Here is a 16,658-nt window from a genome sequence, read left to right on the forward strand (position 1 = left end):
GATAGCATCTGGGTCCAAAACCTCTGCTTGGCGCAGCCTCCCTCCGACTCTGATCACTCCAAGGATTGGATCATATTCTGGGGCAAGAGAGAGAAGACGGCTGTCCTTAGCCACTTCCCTACCGGCTTTCAGAGCTTTTAACTCCTCAGGGAAGCTAACTGCTTGTGCTTGCTGGAGGAGTAGTGTCTCTGCCGCGAGGGAGGTAGGTATAGAAGCCACCCCATCTGAGGTCTGGTTTGTGGCGGTGATCAGATCCGGCAGTGTTTGGGATTGTGCTAGGTCAGGGAGAGCCGTTGTTGGTTCCGTAGAAATGCTGTAGCATTGGGCGGACCTCCTTAACTCATGAGCTTCATTTGGTTGCGGAGGGGCCGTACGCCTGGGGGCTGTCGGCCACTCGTTCTCTGTTTGGGACAAGCCTGCCTTCACAGGGTTATGAATCTCTCGGTTATGAACTTCTGCAAGCTCAGGATTCTTCACCAGGCGTCGCTCCGTTCCATGCAGTAGTGGGGGTACAGCCCGTGTCGTGGTTGCCAGAGGAGGATGGTTGGGCACCCGTAGCAGTGGGGTTGCATACCTGCAAACGCCATCCATTTCAGTGGTGGTGGTGCTCTTCTCCAGGAGGTCTAATGCATAGGAGTCATGTTTCGAGCGAGTGACCTCCTGTAGCTTCCTGTTGGAGAATGTGTCCATCTTCCAGAGCATCTCAACATTCCGAAGGAGGTTAGTGGCTGCATATGGATTGCTTCTGGTGAAGAGGACTTGCTGTGACTGTACAGCTTGGGTGGAGAGAAGTAGATGGGATGGACCTTGCACAGCCCAACCCAAGGATGTATTGACAGCAATGGGCCCTCCTTCTGGTCCAGCTCGTATAGGCTCAGTCGGGGTGACGAGATATGGGTGGTCTGACCCAATCAGGATAAGTGGCGCTACTCTGGCCAGGTTAGGAAGAGGCAATCCTCGTAGATGAGGATATTGTTTCTGTAGAACACTTACCGGGCAGGAGTGCTCTGCGAGATTCAAGCCATCTGCCGTGAAGGCATTGGTGATGTTATAGGCCACGTCCCTGTTTCCTGAAGGTGAAATGCTAAATGTTACAGCAGAGCCTTTCATTTGGATGACATCATGTCGCAACGTTCTGAGATTAAGGGTCTCGGGGGTCCCCTCCAGGTTAAGCTGACGGGTGGCCGCCGTGAGAATGATTGTTCTTTCTGACCCATCATCTAGAACAGCGAATGTATCAATGCTTCTCCCTTCACTTTTCAGAGTGACCTTGACCACCTTCAACATGACCCTTGGAGACCGGTTCTGCTGGTCGAGGTACAGCTCCTTTGCAGCTCCTACCATGAGCATACTCTGCTCCTTCTGTGCTTGGGGAATTAGATCATGCAACACGGTGAGATGGATTTCTTTACAGCGGTTGCAGGGTTTCCTCAATGTGCAGGTCTCCGCCTTATGGCTACGGGCACACTTGTAGCATCGCTCGCCTGAAGTGATCCAGGCCTTCAATTGAGTTTGAGTGAGCTTTTTTACCCTTGGGCATGAGCCAAGGAAGTGCCCCTTACTATTGCAATATGGGCAGTAAGGCTGGCATTTGATGTTCTTGCTCTTGAGAGGGGTCTTCTTCCCGGGTTCCTCCCGGGCCTCACTATTTAGGTACATGGTAGTGGGATTTGGCCTTTTCTGTCCCTCCTGGTGTTCAAATTCCTTCCTTCCCCCGGTGGCTATGGCTGAGATTGTGGCCTGGTGAGCGATGCTCTTCGCCTTTGCCTTCACCTCCAACCATGCGGCCAGGTCTCTAAGAGCATAGGTGCTTCTCGAGCCCTCTTTCAGGATGCCCTTATTCAAACAATGTTCAATGAAACTGTCTCTGAGGTACACTGGAAGTTTGCTAAGAAGCCTGTCCACGTGGGAGCCACATTTCAGCTCGTTCCCGTCTTCTCCTTCAACGGATTGGAGTATCGAGGTCAGGGATTGGACAGCCAGGGAGAATTCTTGGAAGGCAGCATGGTCTCCCATTTTAGTTGGAGACGTGTTCAGGATGTTGTTTAGTTCATTCTGGACTAGCTGACGTGGCTCACCATATCTCGCCTTCAGGGCCTGGAGAGCTGCAGTGTACGGTGTTGCGGAGTGCATAAAGGATTGGGCCAGCCTGTATGCACTGGGAAACCGCAAATGATCCATTAGTACTTGGTATTTGTAGCGTTCTGACAGATGACTGTGAATACCCAGTAGACTCTCCAATGCCATTTCCAAAAGGACAAATTCACTCTCCTTTCCGTTTTCAAAGTATGGCAGTTTGGGTCTGGAATTCCATAGGCTGAGGCTACTAGAAGTTGCATAATGTTGGCTCCCTCTTCTGGTTGCGTGAAGGATAAACCCGGGACTTCTGATGAGCCCACTGTGGCCTCATTGGGACGGTCCCCTACTGTCCCAAACCCATCATTTGTGGCAGCCGGAATAGGGCGAGAGCCCTCCGACCTGTTGTTTGAGGACTGGCCTGGCCCTGGACGAAAGGAACGATTTGCCTTGGTTGGTAATTGGCGGAAAGGCGAAGGAGTGATGCTTTGTCCAGATGGAGGAATGCTAACTTGTGTCACTTGCATAGAGGGCGTTGGCGGAGCGGCCTGTCTCCCGTGCTCCGTGTTGGCTGTTGACCCCGGAGCCTCCGGGGACTGTGTGCCATGCTGTACCAGAGGGGCAGATTGAAAGGCAGACAGTTCAGGTCCATCTGGAGGGGTGGTCAGGTCAACTCCCTGTTCGTTCCTCTCCAGGAAGGATGAGACCATCCGTGCCTCCTCCAATTCCCTTCTGGCTTGACGGTGCCTTCGCTGCTGTGCCAGGTCCTTGGCAATGAATTCCCGTTCCTGTAGAGCTCTACGGGCCTGCACATCCAATTGGTGACATCGTTCATCAGCCTGTCGTTCCTCCTCAATCTGACGCTCAATTTCTTCCAAAGCTAATAGTTTCATCCTCTCTTGTAGGACAGCGGTCTGTGAATCGCTGAGGGCTAGTGAATGGCGGCTGCCATGGCCACTCCCAAAGGGGTATCCACTGGTCGAACTCCCACTCCGTCTACAGTGCTTCGATGATTTCCCATTAGTTTAGGAGTGAGTGGAGCCTGCCTCAGGAAGCTGGTCGACCTGTGCGGTGGGAGTTACCTCCTCCATAGGTTCTTCGTGTAGACCACTTTCCTGCTCCAAAGCAGTTTCCAGTCCTTGGCTCAGAGGGGATGGTTGATGGCTGAAACGTATAGTTGATCCATCAACACTTTGAGCTCTGGTGGGCTTGCCCTTTGATGTCGGAAACTTGACCACATAATCCTTAAGATAACCAGGTGCTTGCCTGGTTCTTCTGGTGCTGCTGGTGATTGAGAATGAAGCCTTTGTTGCTTTAGGCTTAGCTCCTGGATATTTCCTTTGTTCCAAGACCTTTCCCTCAGCTGCTCTCTCCTCCTCTCTTCTTCCTTCCAGTGGAGACAATTCTTCCATCTCCGCCTCCATTTCCTTTTCACCTGTCTTTGGTTCAGTCATCATCCGGTCCGAAGGACCATTGAAAGATTAGTGGAATCTGTGTGAGTAGCTGGACAGGTAGGATGACTGACAGTGAAGGTGACAGAGGAATGGATGAGACTGAGGCAGGAATTCCTTTAACCATAAAGTAGTATATTTACTGAGTAGTCTGTGATGGATTCATGGACGCACAGAACTTCTGGATCAGATGGAGTTAAGGAAGAGAAAGCAGTGAGATCAGGCGATGGCAATTTCCTCCTTTTATGGAGTTGAGATCTGTTGGACATTTCCACCTGACCTAATTAGAGCGCCCCTGGTCCAGCTGAGTAAATGGCAATGAATTAAAGGAGTATTCCACCAACTCCATGGGCCTTTTCTACAGATATAGCCCTTGGTTTTCTCCAGACCTGACTGCCCTTGACCTGCACAAAAACTGGGAAGATACGAACCAATATACACAGGCAGTTAGGAAAGCTAAAGGCTAGCTTTTTCAAGCAGAAACTCAAAAAAGTTCTGGGACACTGTAAAGTCCATGGAGAATAAGAGCACCTCCTCCAAGCTGCCCACTGCACTGAGGCTAGGAAACACTGTCACCACTGATAAATCCACTATAATTGAGAATTTCAATAAGCATTTTTCTACGGCCGGCCATGCTTTCCACCTGGCTACCGATACCCCGGTCAACAGCCCCGCACCCCCAAAGCAACTCGCCCAAGCCTCCCCATTTCTCCTTCACCCAAATCCAGATAACTGATGTTCTGGACCCCTACAAATCAGCCGGGCTAGACAATCTGGACCATCTCTTTCTAAAATGATCTGCCAAAATTGTTGCAACCTCTATTACTAGCCTGCTCAACCTCTCTTTCGTATCATCTGAGATTCCCAAAGATTTCAAAGCAGCCACGGTCATCCCCCGCATCAAAGGGGGAGACACTCTAGACCCAAACTGCTACAAACTATATCTATCCTGCCCTTTCTAAGGTCTTCAAAAGCCTTGTTACCGACCATTTCGAATCCCACCGCACCTTCTCCGCTATGCAATCTGGTTTCAGAGCTGGTCGTGGGTGCACCTCAGCCACGCTCAAGGTCCTAAATGATATCATAACCGCCATTGATAAGAGACAATACTGTGCAGCTGTATTCATCGACCTGGCCAAGGCTTTCGACTCTGTCAATCACCACATTCTTATTCTTATTACTCTGGACGGTTCTGACTTAGAATATGTGGACAACTACACATACCTAGGTGTCTGGTTAGATTGTAAACTCTCCTTCCAGACTCACATTAAGCATCTCCAATCCAAAATTAAATCTGGAATCGGCTTCCTATTTCACAACAAAGCATCCTTCACTCATGCTGCCAAACATACCCTCGTAAAACTGACCATCTTACGGATCCTCGACTTTGGCGATGTCATTTACAAAATAGCCTCCAACTCTCTACTCAACAAATTGGATGCATTCCATCACAGTGCCATCCGTTTTGTCACCAAAGTCCCATATACTACCCACCACTGCAACCTGTACGCTCCTGTTGGCTGGCCCTCGCTTCATACTCGTCGCCAAACCCACTGGCTCCAGGTCATCTGCAAGTCTTTGCTAGGTAAAGCCTCGCCTTATCTTAGCTCACTGGTCACCATAGCAGCACCCACCCATAGCACATGCTCCAGCAGGTATATCTCACTGGTCACCCACAAAGCCAATTCCCTCTTTGGCCACCTTTTCTTCCAGTTCTCTGCTGCCAATGATGGGAACAAACTGCAAAAATCACTGAAGCTGGAGACACATATCTCCCTCACTAGCTTTAAGCACCAGCTGTCAGTGCAGCTCACAGATCACTGCAACTGTACATAGCCCATCTGTAAATAGCCCATCTAACTACCTCATCCCCATACTGTATTTATTCATTTATCTTGCTCCTTTGCATCCCAGCATCTCTACTTGCACGTTCATCTTCTGCACATCTACCATTCCAGTATTTAAATGCTATATTGTAATAACTTCACCACCATGGCCTATTTATTGCCTGAACTCCCTTTTCTTACCTCATTTACACACAATGTATATATACTTTTTTTCTACTGTATTATTGACTGTATGTTTGTTTATTCCATTTGTAACTGTGTTGTTGTATGTTTCGAACTGCTTTGCTTTATCTTGGCCAGGTCGTAGTTGTAAATGACAACTTCTTCTCAAGTAGCCTACCTGGTTAAATAAAGGTGAAAAAAATAAAAAAAAATGTTTATATCAATACCATACTATTTGAATAATTTCTATAATTTTTCATCCACATATTTTCTCATTTATTTTATTAATCTTAAGGGAGAAGAGCATTATGGGCTGCGTCCCATATTTAGTGTCTACTTTTGGCCTCTACTTAGGGAATACGGAATAGGATGCTATTTGGGCCGCGGACATGGTGGAATACAGTATATCACTGTTGAATATATCACTGACTTATAAATAGAACACCCTAATGAAGTAATTTATCAAGCCTGGTACAGAGCCCAATGGACATTATTATTTAATATTTAGCAGAAGTTCTAGTCTGGTGCGATATGTCAATATGCGCTATGCCTAATTAATCAATCCATGAACATACAGAATCAAAAAAATGGATAAACATCCAGCATTTAACCTCTTTGTGCATTTCATTCATCTTTGCATACATGAATAACAGCGTTGTTGTGTTGTCTCGTGCCTAAGCCTAGGGGAATTGAAAGAAAACATGTGCCATTGCATTAAGGGGAGATATGTGACAATAGGGCTTTCTCTAGCAAGACATCAGAGCAGATTGCTACACCAAATGAATGCAGTTAACTGTGCATTGGATTATCAGATTTAAAAAAGACTTAGGGCCTACAGTGTCTTAGCTTTTTAGACAGTATTTGACATGCATGCACTCTAATTAAGGGGTTACAGCTTCCATGTAGAACATAAGTACAGTAGGGCATGCCATCATATGATGCCTTGTGCATTTCAATTCATTAGCATATATGACATTGTGTCTCTGACATTGTGTTACTGCCTTTTCTCATTGCATCTGTCTCTGTGAAGATTCACCATGGATCTACTGCCATTTTATAACCAGACAGAGGAAGCAGACAGGAAAGAGACACAAAACAGAAAAACACAGACATACATCTCCCCGGAGACTTTGTATCGTCCCCGCGAAATTAAATAATTGGCGGTTTCAGACAAATGGATACAGAGAGAGACCTTGAATGACCATGCCTGAGCTCCACTTATGTTTTTTCACTTTCAAATCACCTCATCGTCGCTGGCTTTTTTGGACGGCTCCCCAGAAAAAAGCAGAGGCCATCATTTCCGTCCAATTTGCTCTCTCGCTCTCTCTCCGCACACTGACAGATTGTCATATTTTGGCAGGGTTCCCGGCGGATAGAGGGAGAGAGGAGGCGAGTGAAGGAGTGCAGAGAAAGGACCATTACCATCCACACAGTCTCATTAGAGAGCATTTAGACCCAGGAACTCCAGGCTCAAAGCTCCAGACATTGGGCTACTGCCCAGCCTCGATGCCCTCCCAGAGAGCATCTCACCTGGGCTAAAGCCCCTGCCATCCTGCCCTGTTACCCTCTAACTATTTCATTACATTCCTATATTGTACATTTCATTGCTTCATGAATCATGTCATGGATATAAAATTATAAACTTCATACACCATGGCTTAAAATCTGCCTGTACTAGAAAGATCACAACACATGATAAATGTAGCAATATAATTTACAATGTCCTATCGATTTGGTCATTGAGACACTAGGGCGATAAAGCATGTTTGTTTGTGCACGCAGAGCATAAGGAAGATTTAGCAGTTTCAACCATACCGTCATGAATCCTTCCAGTAGGCCCGAGTCCGGTTTGGGCGGGGCTTGTAGGCGTTCCATGGACCATTTCTCGATGATGGACGACACCTGAGAGTTTTCCGTGTTTAGGATCCGGAAACCCGTCATGTTGACTCCGCTGTACCGATACGGCTCCATATCCAGGGCGAAAAGGTCCTAAAATAACAAAAATGGCTATGTTCATGCTTTTATACTTTAGAAAAATATAGAAACATGTCATAAACATGTAACAAGCACTTCATTAGTGTAGTATGGTATTACTGATTCTATATAGGGATTGTGTCCGTAGATTGAGATGCAAGGAGATCATTTATTGCCCATCATTGATTCTAAAGTGCTGACCGCACACCTGTTCTCACACTAAATTAAAACTGCGTTCGGGAGCCAGATTTAAGGGCGAGAGAGATTACCGGGGTACGTTCTGAAGTATTTTCAGGAAGCATTTCATCTCGTTCGCCGAGACAGTGAACTTGATTAAGCTAACGTTTTCAAGGGTACCAGACAGGGCCTTCGTGCGAGGCCACACGTCTGGCTTATGAAGGAAGACGCCTATGGGTTGTATAAGTGTACAAGGGCAAATAAGTCTAAGGGCAAAACAAGCCTCTGGATACCAGTTATATTGCAGCATTGGCCAGCACTACCGCCACTTCCTTGCCAAACTGACCTATGTTGTTGGAACCGGCAGGAGCCCAGACGAACAAGTAACAGCATGCCTCTGACACAGCCCTACCTTCGTTGCTCTATTTCCTGTTTGCCCATAACAACAGATTTAGGGTCAGTCTTTCTCCACCCTTGTCCTAACCTTATCTATAATTTTCCAAACAGCACAACAGATTTAGGGTCAGTCTTTCTCCACCCTTGTCCTAACCTTATCCATAATGTTCCAAACAGCACAACAGGCAGAGTTGTTGTCAGGGTCATGATGTACTGAGACGGTAATAGCCTCGTCTGAGCTGTTATGTACGCTCTGAATCTCTCATTCTCTCTCTCTCCATCCAGGAAAGACAGGCTTTTCATCCAGTGTGAACAGCGGAACTCTTTGTAGTGGATGGATCAAAATAACTTTGGAGAACTTAAGTAGCCGCCTTGAGTCAGAATAGACGAGCATATCAAACAGCTTTATTTTTTTACAATATCTTCAATAACACATTATAAATGTATTAATTGCCACCAGGACCAAGTATTTAAGTGGCAATATAAAGAATATGATTATGTGATATCTACTGTAAGGTGTCCATAATAGGACGGCATCAGGCATCTGCAACTTACATGGATACCTTCCTAATATGGGCAACGTATTGATCAGGAAGAAAACTCAGTATAGACGGGTTAGCTGACAACGTCACAAAAACGATGAGCAGGCTTCAATGGGGCAGAAGGCCATGTGTTGTTGTGATCTTGAATGGCCAGATATATAGTATTATTCTGCCATGTGGGGAATCGTAGGTGTCTCATTGCAGCTCGTTTCATCTTGATACCATGTCTTATTTTGAGGTGTTTTGATTGACGTCATGTCTAGGCTAATATGGCAAAAAAGAATTGCTAGCTAGCTAACCAACAAGTGTAACAATGTATTTGTGCGATAACAAGTGCTCATTGTGCAAATGTATTTATATTTTCAGGAACATTGGATATGAAATAGAGTTTAAATGTTGTCATCAATTTAAAGCCAATCCAGTCTGTTCTGCACCATAGTTTTTGTTGCTAAACAACCAACCCGTCTATAACTGTAAGGTGCTGGTAAACGTACCAGGGTGGTGAAGATGTAGTGGTAGTACTCGGTCATCATTCCCATGGCTAGAGCCTGTAGGAAAACAACAATACTGACTATGGGCAAAGTGCCAACACAAATATACAGCATGTGTGAGTGCAGAGTAGACAAACATTTTTTGGGACCAAATTACTTTCGATAAGTCAATATGCTAAACACATTTGGGGAATATCCTATTAACGTCTTAAGTATTATTTTGGCAACACACAGAGCAGATAATCAGAGCAATTTTTTAGAGTCATGATTCAGCAAGCCTTTGTGGTGGGTGTTTCACATTAAGAGGCCATGTTGGTGGCCATTGCTGTATATAATTAGTCAACCGAACACATGTCATCTACTCTGCCCGGAAACGGGTATTTTGGTGACGGATATACACACTTCTCATTAAGAATGTGGCTTAATCATAATGTCTCAAACATGCCTGCGAGCTGAGGCAGAGTTGCTAATTAAAACTATATTTTGGCATAGAGCATCCATTATGGAAGCACAGTAATAGAACTCTAATATTCTAAAAGAAGATGAACGAGGAAAATTAAATATCCAAATGAGTTGGTTGCAGATATAAAGGAATTGAATGAAGGTGCTGGACCTTAAAACATAGTATAAGTAATAACTATTCAATGAGTGACTCATTATTCTGGAGATAATTCACATAAAGAAATCTAACAAGGTCTAAGAATAACAAAGTACAACATGTATCTTGCCTAACTGACCTGTTTCAGGATCCAGGCAGCCATTTCATGGCCGCAGTCAAAGATCACGTGGAACTCCTTTGCTTTCTTCATCTCTTTCAGAAGTGGCTTGGCATCCTTGGTCTCCGCCGGCAACTGTCGGATCTTCAAACGAATGTTGTATCGGGATGGCGCCTTGATCAGCTCCTGCAACCGAATAAGACCTGCAGACCAAAAATGTACACCTTATACAAGTGTGACAGGAATTTGAAAAATGTGTAATGCAATGGAAATGAATAGAAGTGTGGCATTGGTAAGGCATACAGTTCAGATACAACCCAGCAGAATTGGTTATGTGAACATTCCCAGAACATATGGTCAGGGCGTGAGTTGGGGTGGGCAGTCTATGTTCTTTTTTCTATAATTTGGGATTTCTGTGTTTGGTCTGGTATGGTTCTCAATCAGAGGCAGCTGTCTAACGTTGTCCCTGATTGAGAACCATACTTAGGCAGCCTGGTTTCACCTTTGAGTTGTGGGTGATTATTTTCCGTTTCAGTGTTTGCACCATTCGGGACTGTTTCGGTTTTCATTTTGTATTCAGTCTCATTAAATTATATTATGGATACGTACCACGCTGCACATTGGTCCTCACCTTCTTCCACCACCAACGGCCGTTACACAAACTTTGTGGAAATGAATATGTGTCATTCTCAAAACTTTGGGCCACAAACTGTACATACTGCAGTTGTATGAGTGAGGAAGGTAGCACCGGGATCTTCACCTGAACTCATCCCAGAAGATCCCTACTCCAGTGTAATCTCAGATGATCCCTACTCTGGGGTAATCCCAGAAGATCCCTACTCCAGCCATCTGTCCCTTCTCTGTTTTGGTTCGCACAAACACTTCGGAGGCATTAAGCGGAAAATCTTTCTGGGAGAGAGCAACGTTTGGGAAACACTGTCAGGGCCGATGTTTGAGGGGCTGTGGATAATGTCGATCCTCAGACAGCTGTGTGTGAATATTTTATCCTCTCCGATAGTTCTTCCCGCCAGATGTCAGATAGACTCCAATCACATAATGTCCTGGAGCATGAAGATGTGTGATTACAGTCCAAAGGTGTGTGTGTGTGTGTGTGTGTGTGTGTGTGTGTGTGTGTGTGTGTGTGTGTGTGTGTGTGTGTGTGTGTCTGTGTCTGTGTCTGTGTCTGTATCTGTGTGTGGTCCACATCATCCAGGTTTTCTCACCCCGACTCTGTCACTGTGAGAGTTGGAGGTGGTGTGTTACACTAAAAAACACTCCCCTTAAGGAGGAGGAACCTCTAACACCTCCCTCGGAATCCTTTGTGAGGGAATCAATACATGCCAGCGGGAGTTGTTGTGGTGGGAGTGATGATAAATGGTTGCATCCAAAATGGAACCCTATTCTCTTAAGAGCCCTATGGGCCCTGGTCTAAAGTAGTGTAGAAAATAGGGAGCCCTATGGTCCCTGGTCTAAAGTAGCGTACTATATAAAGAATAGGGAGCCATTTGGGACACACGATGAGGAGGAGTGGTACAGTGGCCAATTAGATGACTCTTTGTAGTGGACGTTGAGTTGGACCATTTACTGTGCACTTAGCCAAGGTTAATATACTCTCACCATGCTACAGTGGCGGCTCTCGACAAAGAGAAATGTGTGTGACAGAGACATGGTCAGAAAATATATTAGCATTTACTTGAGGCAGTCACCAGGAGTATCCTGAAGGTCAATTTATAATGGTAAATAGGTCTTATTGAATCTACACACTCATGGTACACTCAGAAAAAAAGGGTTTTCGGCTGTCCCCATAGGAGAACCCTTTTTGGTTCCTGGTCCAAAATCTGCTCCAAAATAAGTATCAAAGATGTCTGCAGAAAAAATGGGGTGGCAGCTATGACATGGCGCCTTGAGCTTGAACAAATCTATTTTGGTTATTGAGCTACAGTGAAGTGGATTTACACTCGGTAACAGAACCACGGTAATGGAATTACATCATGGGGCCCTGATCTGTACTACAGAAATTCACAATTATGGATATGAATGTCATTCTCCTCATGTTTCCACATCACTGCACAGCACAGCAGAGCGCAGTAGAGTACAATATACTGTACTCTACTTTTCTTTACTGTACGATCCAAACGTCTATGACAGTTTCAGATTTGGCCCAGTCCGGTCCATCTGTGGAATAGCCAAATTTCAACGCTCATGGGATGTCCGGCGGTGCTCAGTGGGTGAGTAAGATGGTTACACTTAATGGAAAGAGAGGGGGCTCATCCAGACAGACTTTTTTAACACTCTTGGTTTGACCACCAGATGTACATTTTAGCAGACGCTCTTATCCAGAGCAATTGACAGTAGTTAGTGCATACATTTACCTACTGGCCCCACGTGGGAATCAAACCCACAATTCTGGCATTACAAGGCCCATGCTCTACCAACTGAGCCACACAGGGCAGAAGACAGAAACACAAAAAAATGATTGTAAGAGCTGAACATAACAGCATGCCAGTGGATGGGAGCACTATGGTTTGTGACTTCTATGATTTCCCATTGTAGCCTATTCAGTTCTAGTAATTCTGCTACTGATGTTTTTGGTCATTTTGTTACCTGATTTGGTCATGGAATTATGAGTTTTAATCACTTAATAATTCATAACCAAAATTATAAAATTACTAACTAATTGGTAGGTCTGCCATTACTTGTTACTACTGTGAACTTTCGTCATCCTCTTTCCTCAGGAGTGTATTGGGTATTTGATAATGGAATTAAAAGGCACTAGGATTAATATTCACATGGAAAAGTCCACTGACCCACTCTAAAAGGCTTTCAGAACCATCATCGACTCCAACATGTCTCCGGACCTACTCATTGTCACAGTCATACCCTGGATCTAGTTTTGTCCCATGGAATAAATACTGTGGATCTAAATGTTTTTTCTCATAATCCTGGACTATTGGACGACCATTTTATTGTGTTTGCAATCACAACAAATAGCACTGAGACTGCAGCCGTGAAGGTGGTAAATTACCTTTTATTAATAGCATCGGACGAAGGCACTGCATCTTTTCTAGTGCTTCTAGACCTTAGTGCTGCTTGTGACAACATCAATCACCACGTTCTTTCAAAGGAATTGGAAACCCTAATTGGTCTACGTGGACAAGTTCTGGCCTGGTTTGGATCTTATCTGTCGGAAAGATGTCAGTTTGTCACTGTGCATGTTTTGTCCTCTGACAAATCAATTGTATGTTTTGACGTTCCTTAAGGTTCCATTTTAGGACCACTATTGTTTTCAATATATATTCTACCTCTTGGGGATGTCATTCGGAAACACATTGTCAACTTTCACTGCTATGCGGACGACACACAGCTGTACATTTCGTTGAAACATGGTGAAGCCCCAAAATCGTTTCAGACATAAGGAAGTGGATGGTGGCATTTTTTAAAACTTTTAAACTCTGACAAAACAGAGATGCCAGTTCTGGGTTCCAAGAAATAAAGAGATATGCTGTTGGATATGACAATTCATCTTGATGGTTGTGACCTGTGAAGGACCTCTGTGTTACTCATCTCTTTAGACGAACATATGAAGAACATTTCAAGGACTGCTTTTTTCCATCTTCGCGACATTGCAAAAGTCTGAAATGTTATGTTAAAAAAATGTGTCAGAAAAGCTAATCCATAATCCATGCTTTTGTCACTTCTAGATTAGACTACTGTAATGCTCTACTCTCCAGCTAACTGGATAAATCACTAAATATACTTCTGTTTCTGCTAAACATGGCTGCTATAATCTTGAATACATCCCAAAAATGTGCTCATATTACTCAAGTGATCATGTTACTCCAGTGCTAGCCTGGCCTCCGGTTAAGGGTAAGGGTGATTCAAAGTTTTACTGCTAACCTACAAAGCATTACACGGGCTTGCTCCAACCTATCTCTCCGTTTTGGTCCTGCCATACATACCTACACATACGCTATGGTCACAAGACGCAGGCCTCCTAATTGTCCCTAGAAATTCTAAGGAAACAGCTGGAGGCAGATTTTTAGAGCTCCATTTTTATGGAATGGTCTGCCTACCCATGTGAAAGACGCAGACTCGGTCTCGACCTTTAAGCCTTTACTGAAGACTCATCTCTTCAGTGGGTCACATGACTGAGTGTAGTCTGTCCCAGGGGTGCGAAGGTGAACGGCAAGGCACTGGAGCAACGAACTGCCCTTGCTGTCTCTGCCTGGCCAGCTCCACTCTCTCCACTGGGATTCACTGCCTGTGACCCTATTAAGGTGGCTGAGTCACTGGCTTACTAGTTCTCTTACATGCCGTCCCTAGGAGGGGTGCGTCACTTGAGTGGGTTGAGTCACAGACGTGATCTGGGTCCGGTTTTGCCCCCTCAGTCTTGTCAACTTTGTGGGCTATACTCACCCTCTAGTGGTGTGGGGGCTGTGCTTTGGCAAAGTGGGTGGGGAAATATACTGCCTCTAGTATCTATACTGCAATAGTCTATGTGCTGGGGGGCTAGGGTCAGTCTGCTATATCTAATGTAATTATCCTGTCTATTTGGTGTCCTGTGTGAATTTAAGTATGCTCCCTCTAATTCTCTCTGTCTCCCTCTCTCCCTCCCCTCTCGGAGGACCTGAGCCCTAGGATAATACCTCAGGACTACCTGGCCTGATGACTCCTGGCTGTCCCCAGTCCACCAGGTCATGCTGCTGCTCCAGTTTCAACTGTTCTGCCTGCGGCTATGGAAACCTGACATGTTCACCGGACGTGCTACCTTGTCCCGGTCCTGCTGTTTTCGACTCTCTCTCTACCGCACCTGCTGTCTCGACCTCTGAATGCTTAGCTATGAAAAGACAAATGACATTTACTCCTGAGGTGCTGACCTGTTGCACCCTCTACAACCATTGTGATTATTATTTGATCCTGCTGGTTGTCTATGAACGTTTGAACATCTTAAAGAAGAATTTGACCTTAATGGTCATGTACTCTTATAATCTCCACCCAGCACTGCCAGAAGAGGACTGGCCACCCCTCAGAGTCTGGTTGCTCTCTATGTTTCTTCGTAGGTTCCTGCATTTCTATGGAGTTTTTCCTAGCCTTCATACGTCTACATTTGCATTGCTAGCTGTTTGGGGTTTTAGACTGGGTTTCTACATAGCACATTGTGACATCTGCTGATGTAAAAATGGCTTTATAAATACATTTGATTGATTGATTAAAGGCAATATTTCTTAAACTCACAGAAAGTAAACAATATCTCCAAAACATAATATGCTGTAAGTGTTGATAGTATACTGAACAAAAATATAAAAGCAACATGTAAAGTGTTGGTCCCATGTTTTATGAGCTGAAATAAAAGATCTCAGAAATGTTTACATACGCACAAAATGCGTATTTCTCTCAAATTTTGTGCATTTCTTTGTTGTCATGACTCTTCTGTGAGGATCCGAAGGATCAGGTTACAGTGGGTCAGCTCTACAGCACCCTCCCTCTCCCACAGAGGGAGAGAAGGATGGAGTTGGCCAGTTTTATGATGGTCGTAAATACCTTGCAGAAACTCTGCCTTTGGGCTCTGCAGGATTGAGGGGAAGTAACCCTTTTATTACAAGGCGATTCCTCCTGCCAAAACTACAACATTCAACAGTTGATAATGACACAATATTCCTAACACAAATCATGTGGGAAACGGTCGGTGGGGCTTGAAACAATATTGTCAAATAAGTCGTTGTTTGTGATATCTTTAAGGACAGTATAACAAATAACGGTAACTTTACAAATGTATACGCCCCAGTTATCAGATTTACGTCTAAATGTTGTGGTAACTTATTTGATTAAATATTAAACTGTTTGTAAGAAGATGAAATGTGATTTTAGCTTTCTAAATGAGATAATTGTTTTTCATGTAAAGTTTTACCAAGTCAGTAACCACGCCCACGTGAGCACAGACCTTGTGACAATGTGATGGAACCGCTCTCCAAGGTGAGGGCATAAAAAGACCGCTAACAAAATGTACATTAGACCAGAAAACGGCTACACGTTGAAATGGTTGCCATTTAAATAGAGACCCGCGTGATTGACAGCGTGAGCTGAAAAGTATGAAATGGTTAGAAACTCTGAAACTTTCAACAGAGAAGAAGAAAATCTCTACCAGACCAGACAGCATGAAGCGGTAGCTACACGGCTGAGAAACAATATAAAACTTAAGACCAGCTGAAGTACAGCGCAAGCTGGATATGGCAAAATGGTATGAAACTACAATACCAGAAAATGGTAAGACCCTCTGAAGAAGAAGAAGACTACACAGGAACATTTAGTCTGCAGCTGTTTATGCTGTTTGCCTAGGAAACTCGACCGAAGACAAGAGACAAAGAACAATTTCCTCTCACCATTATAGGTATTTCTAGGGTATCTATTCTAAACAAACAGAGTGAAGGACAAGGCCAGCTGGACACTGCGTGGTACACCTCTGGAAGATCCGTTCTAACAGATACTCCAAGACCAAGTTAGCTACGACTACTAAGTACATTGTGACCTCTGATGGACAACCAGAGACTTACACAACCAGAGACTTCTGATGAACTACTCTCCATAGATGGACCAGATGATTTCAACAGAGAGATGGCAAGGACATACAGTACAAGCTTAAATATGTGTTGCATTTCTAAATTCGAATGAGAGGTTGTTAAGGTGCTAAATATCCATATATACGATGAGCGTATTATTCAACTGTATGTACGGTAGTTGAATTCCTTTGTCTCTTCTCCTCCCACTCTTTCTTTCCCCACCCCTTTTCATTGTGTACCAAGCCGTCATATCGGGTTAGTCCACTAGG

The 16,658-nt window shown here is 44.6% G+C and overlaps 1 pseudogene; it reads right to left on the reverse strand.

Annotated features, from left to right (window-relative positions):
• The window catches only part of LOC139414949 (glutamate receptor ionotropic, kainate 2-like), a 154,803-nt pseudogene that overhangs the window by 85,578 nt on the left and 52,567 nt on the right, over positions 1-16,658 (reverse strand).

The sequence above is a fragment of the Oncorhynchus clarkii genome, chromosome 8 (assembly GCF_045791955.1).
Source record: "Oncorhynchus clarkii lewisi isolate Uvic-CL-2024 chromosome 8, UVic_Ocla_1.0, whole genome shotgun sequence".
NCBI lineage: Eukaryota > Metazoa > Chordata > Actinopteri > Salmoniformes > Salmonidae > Oncorhynchus > Oncorhynchus clarkii.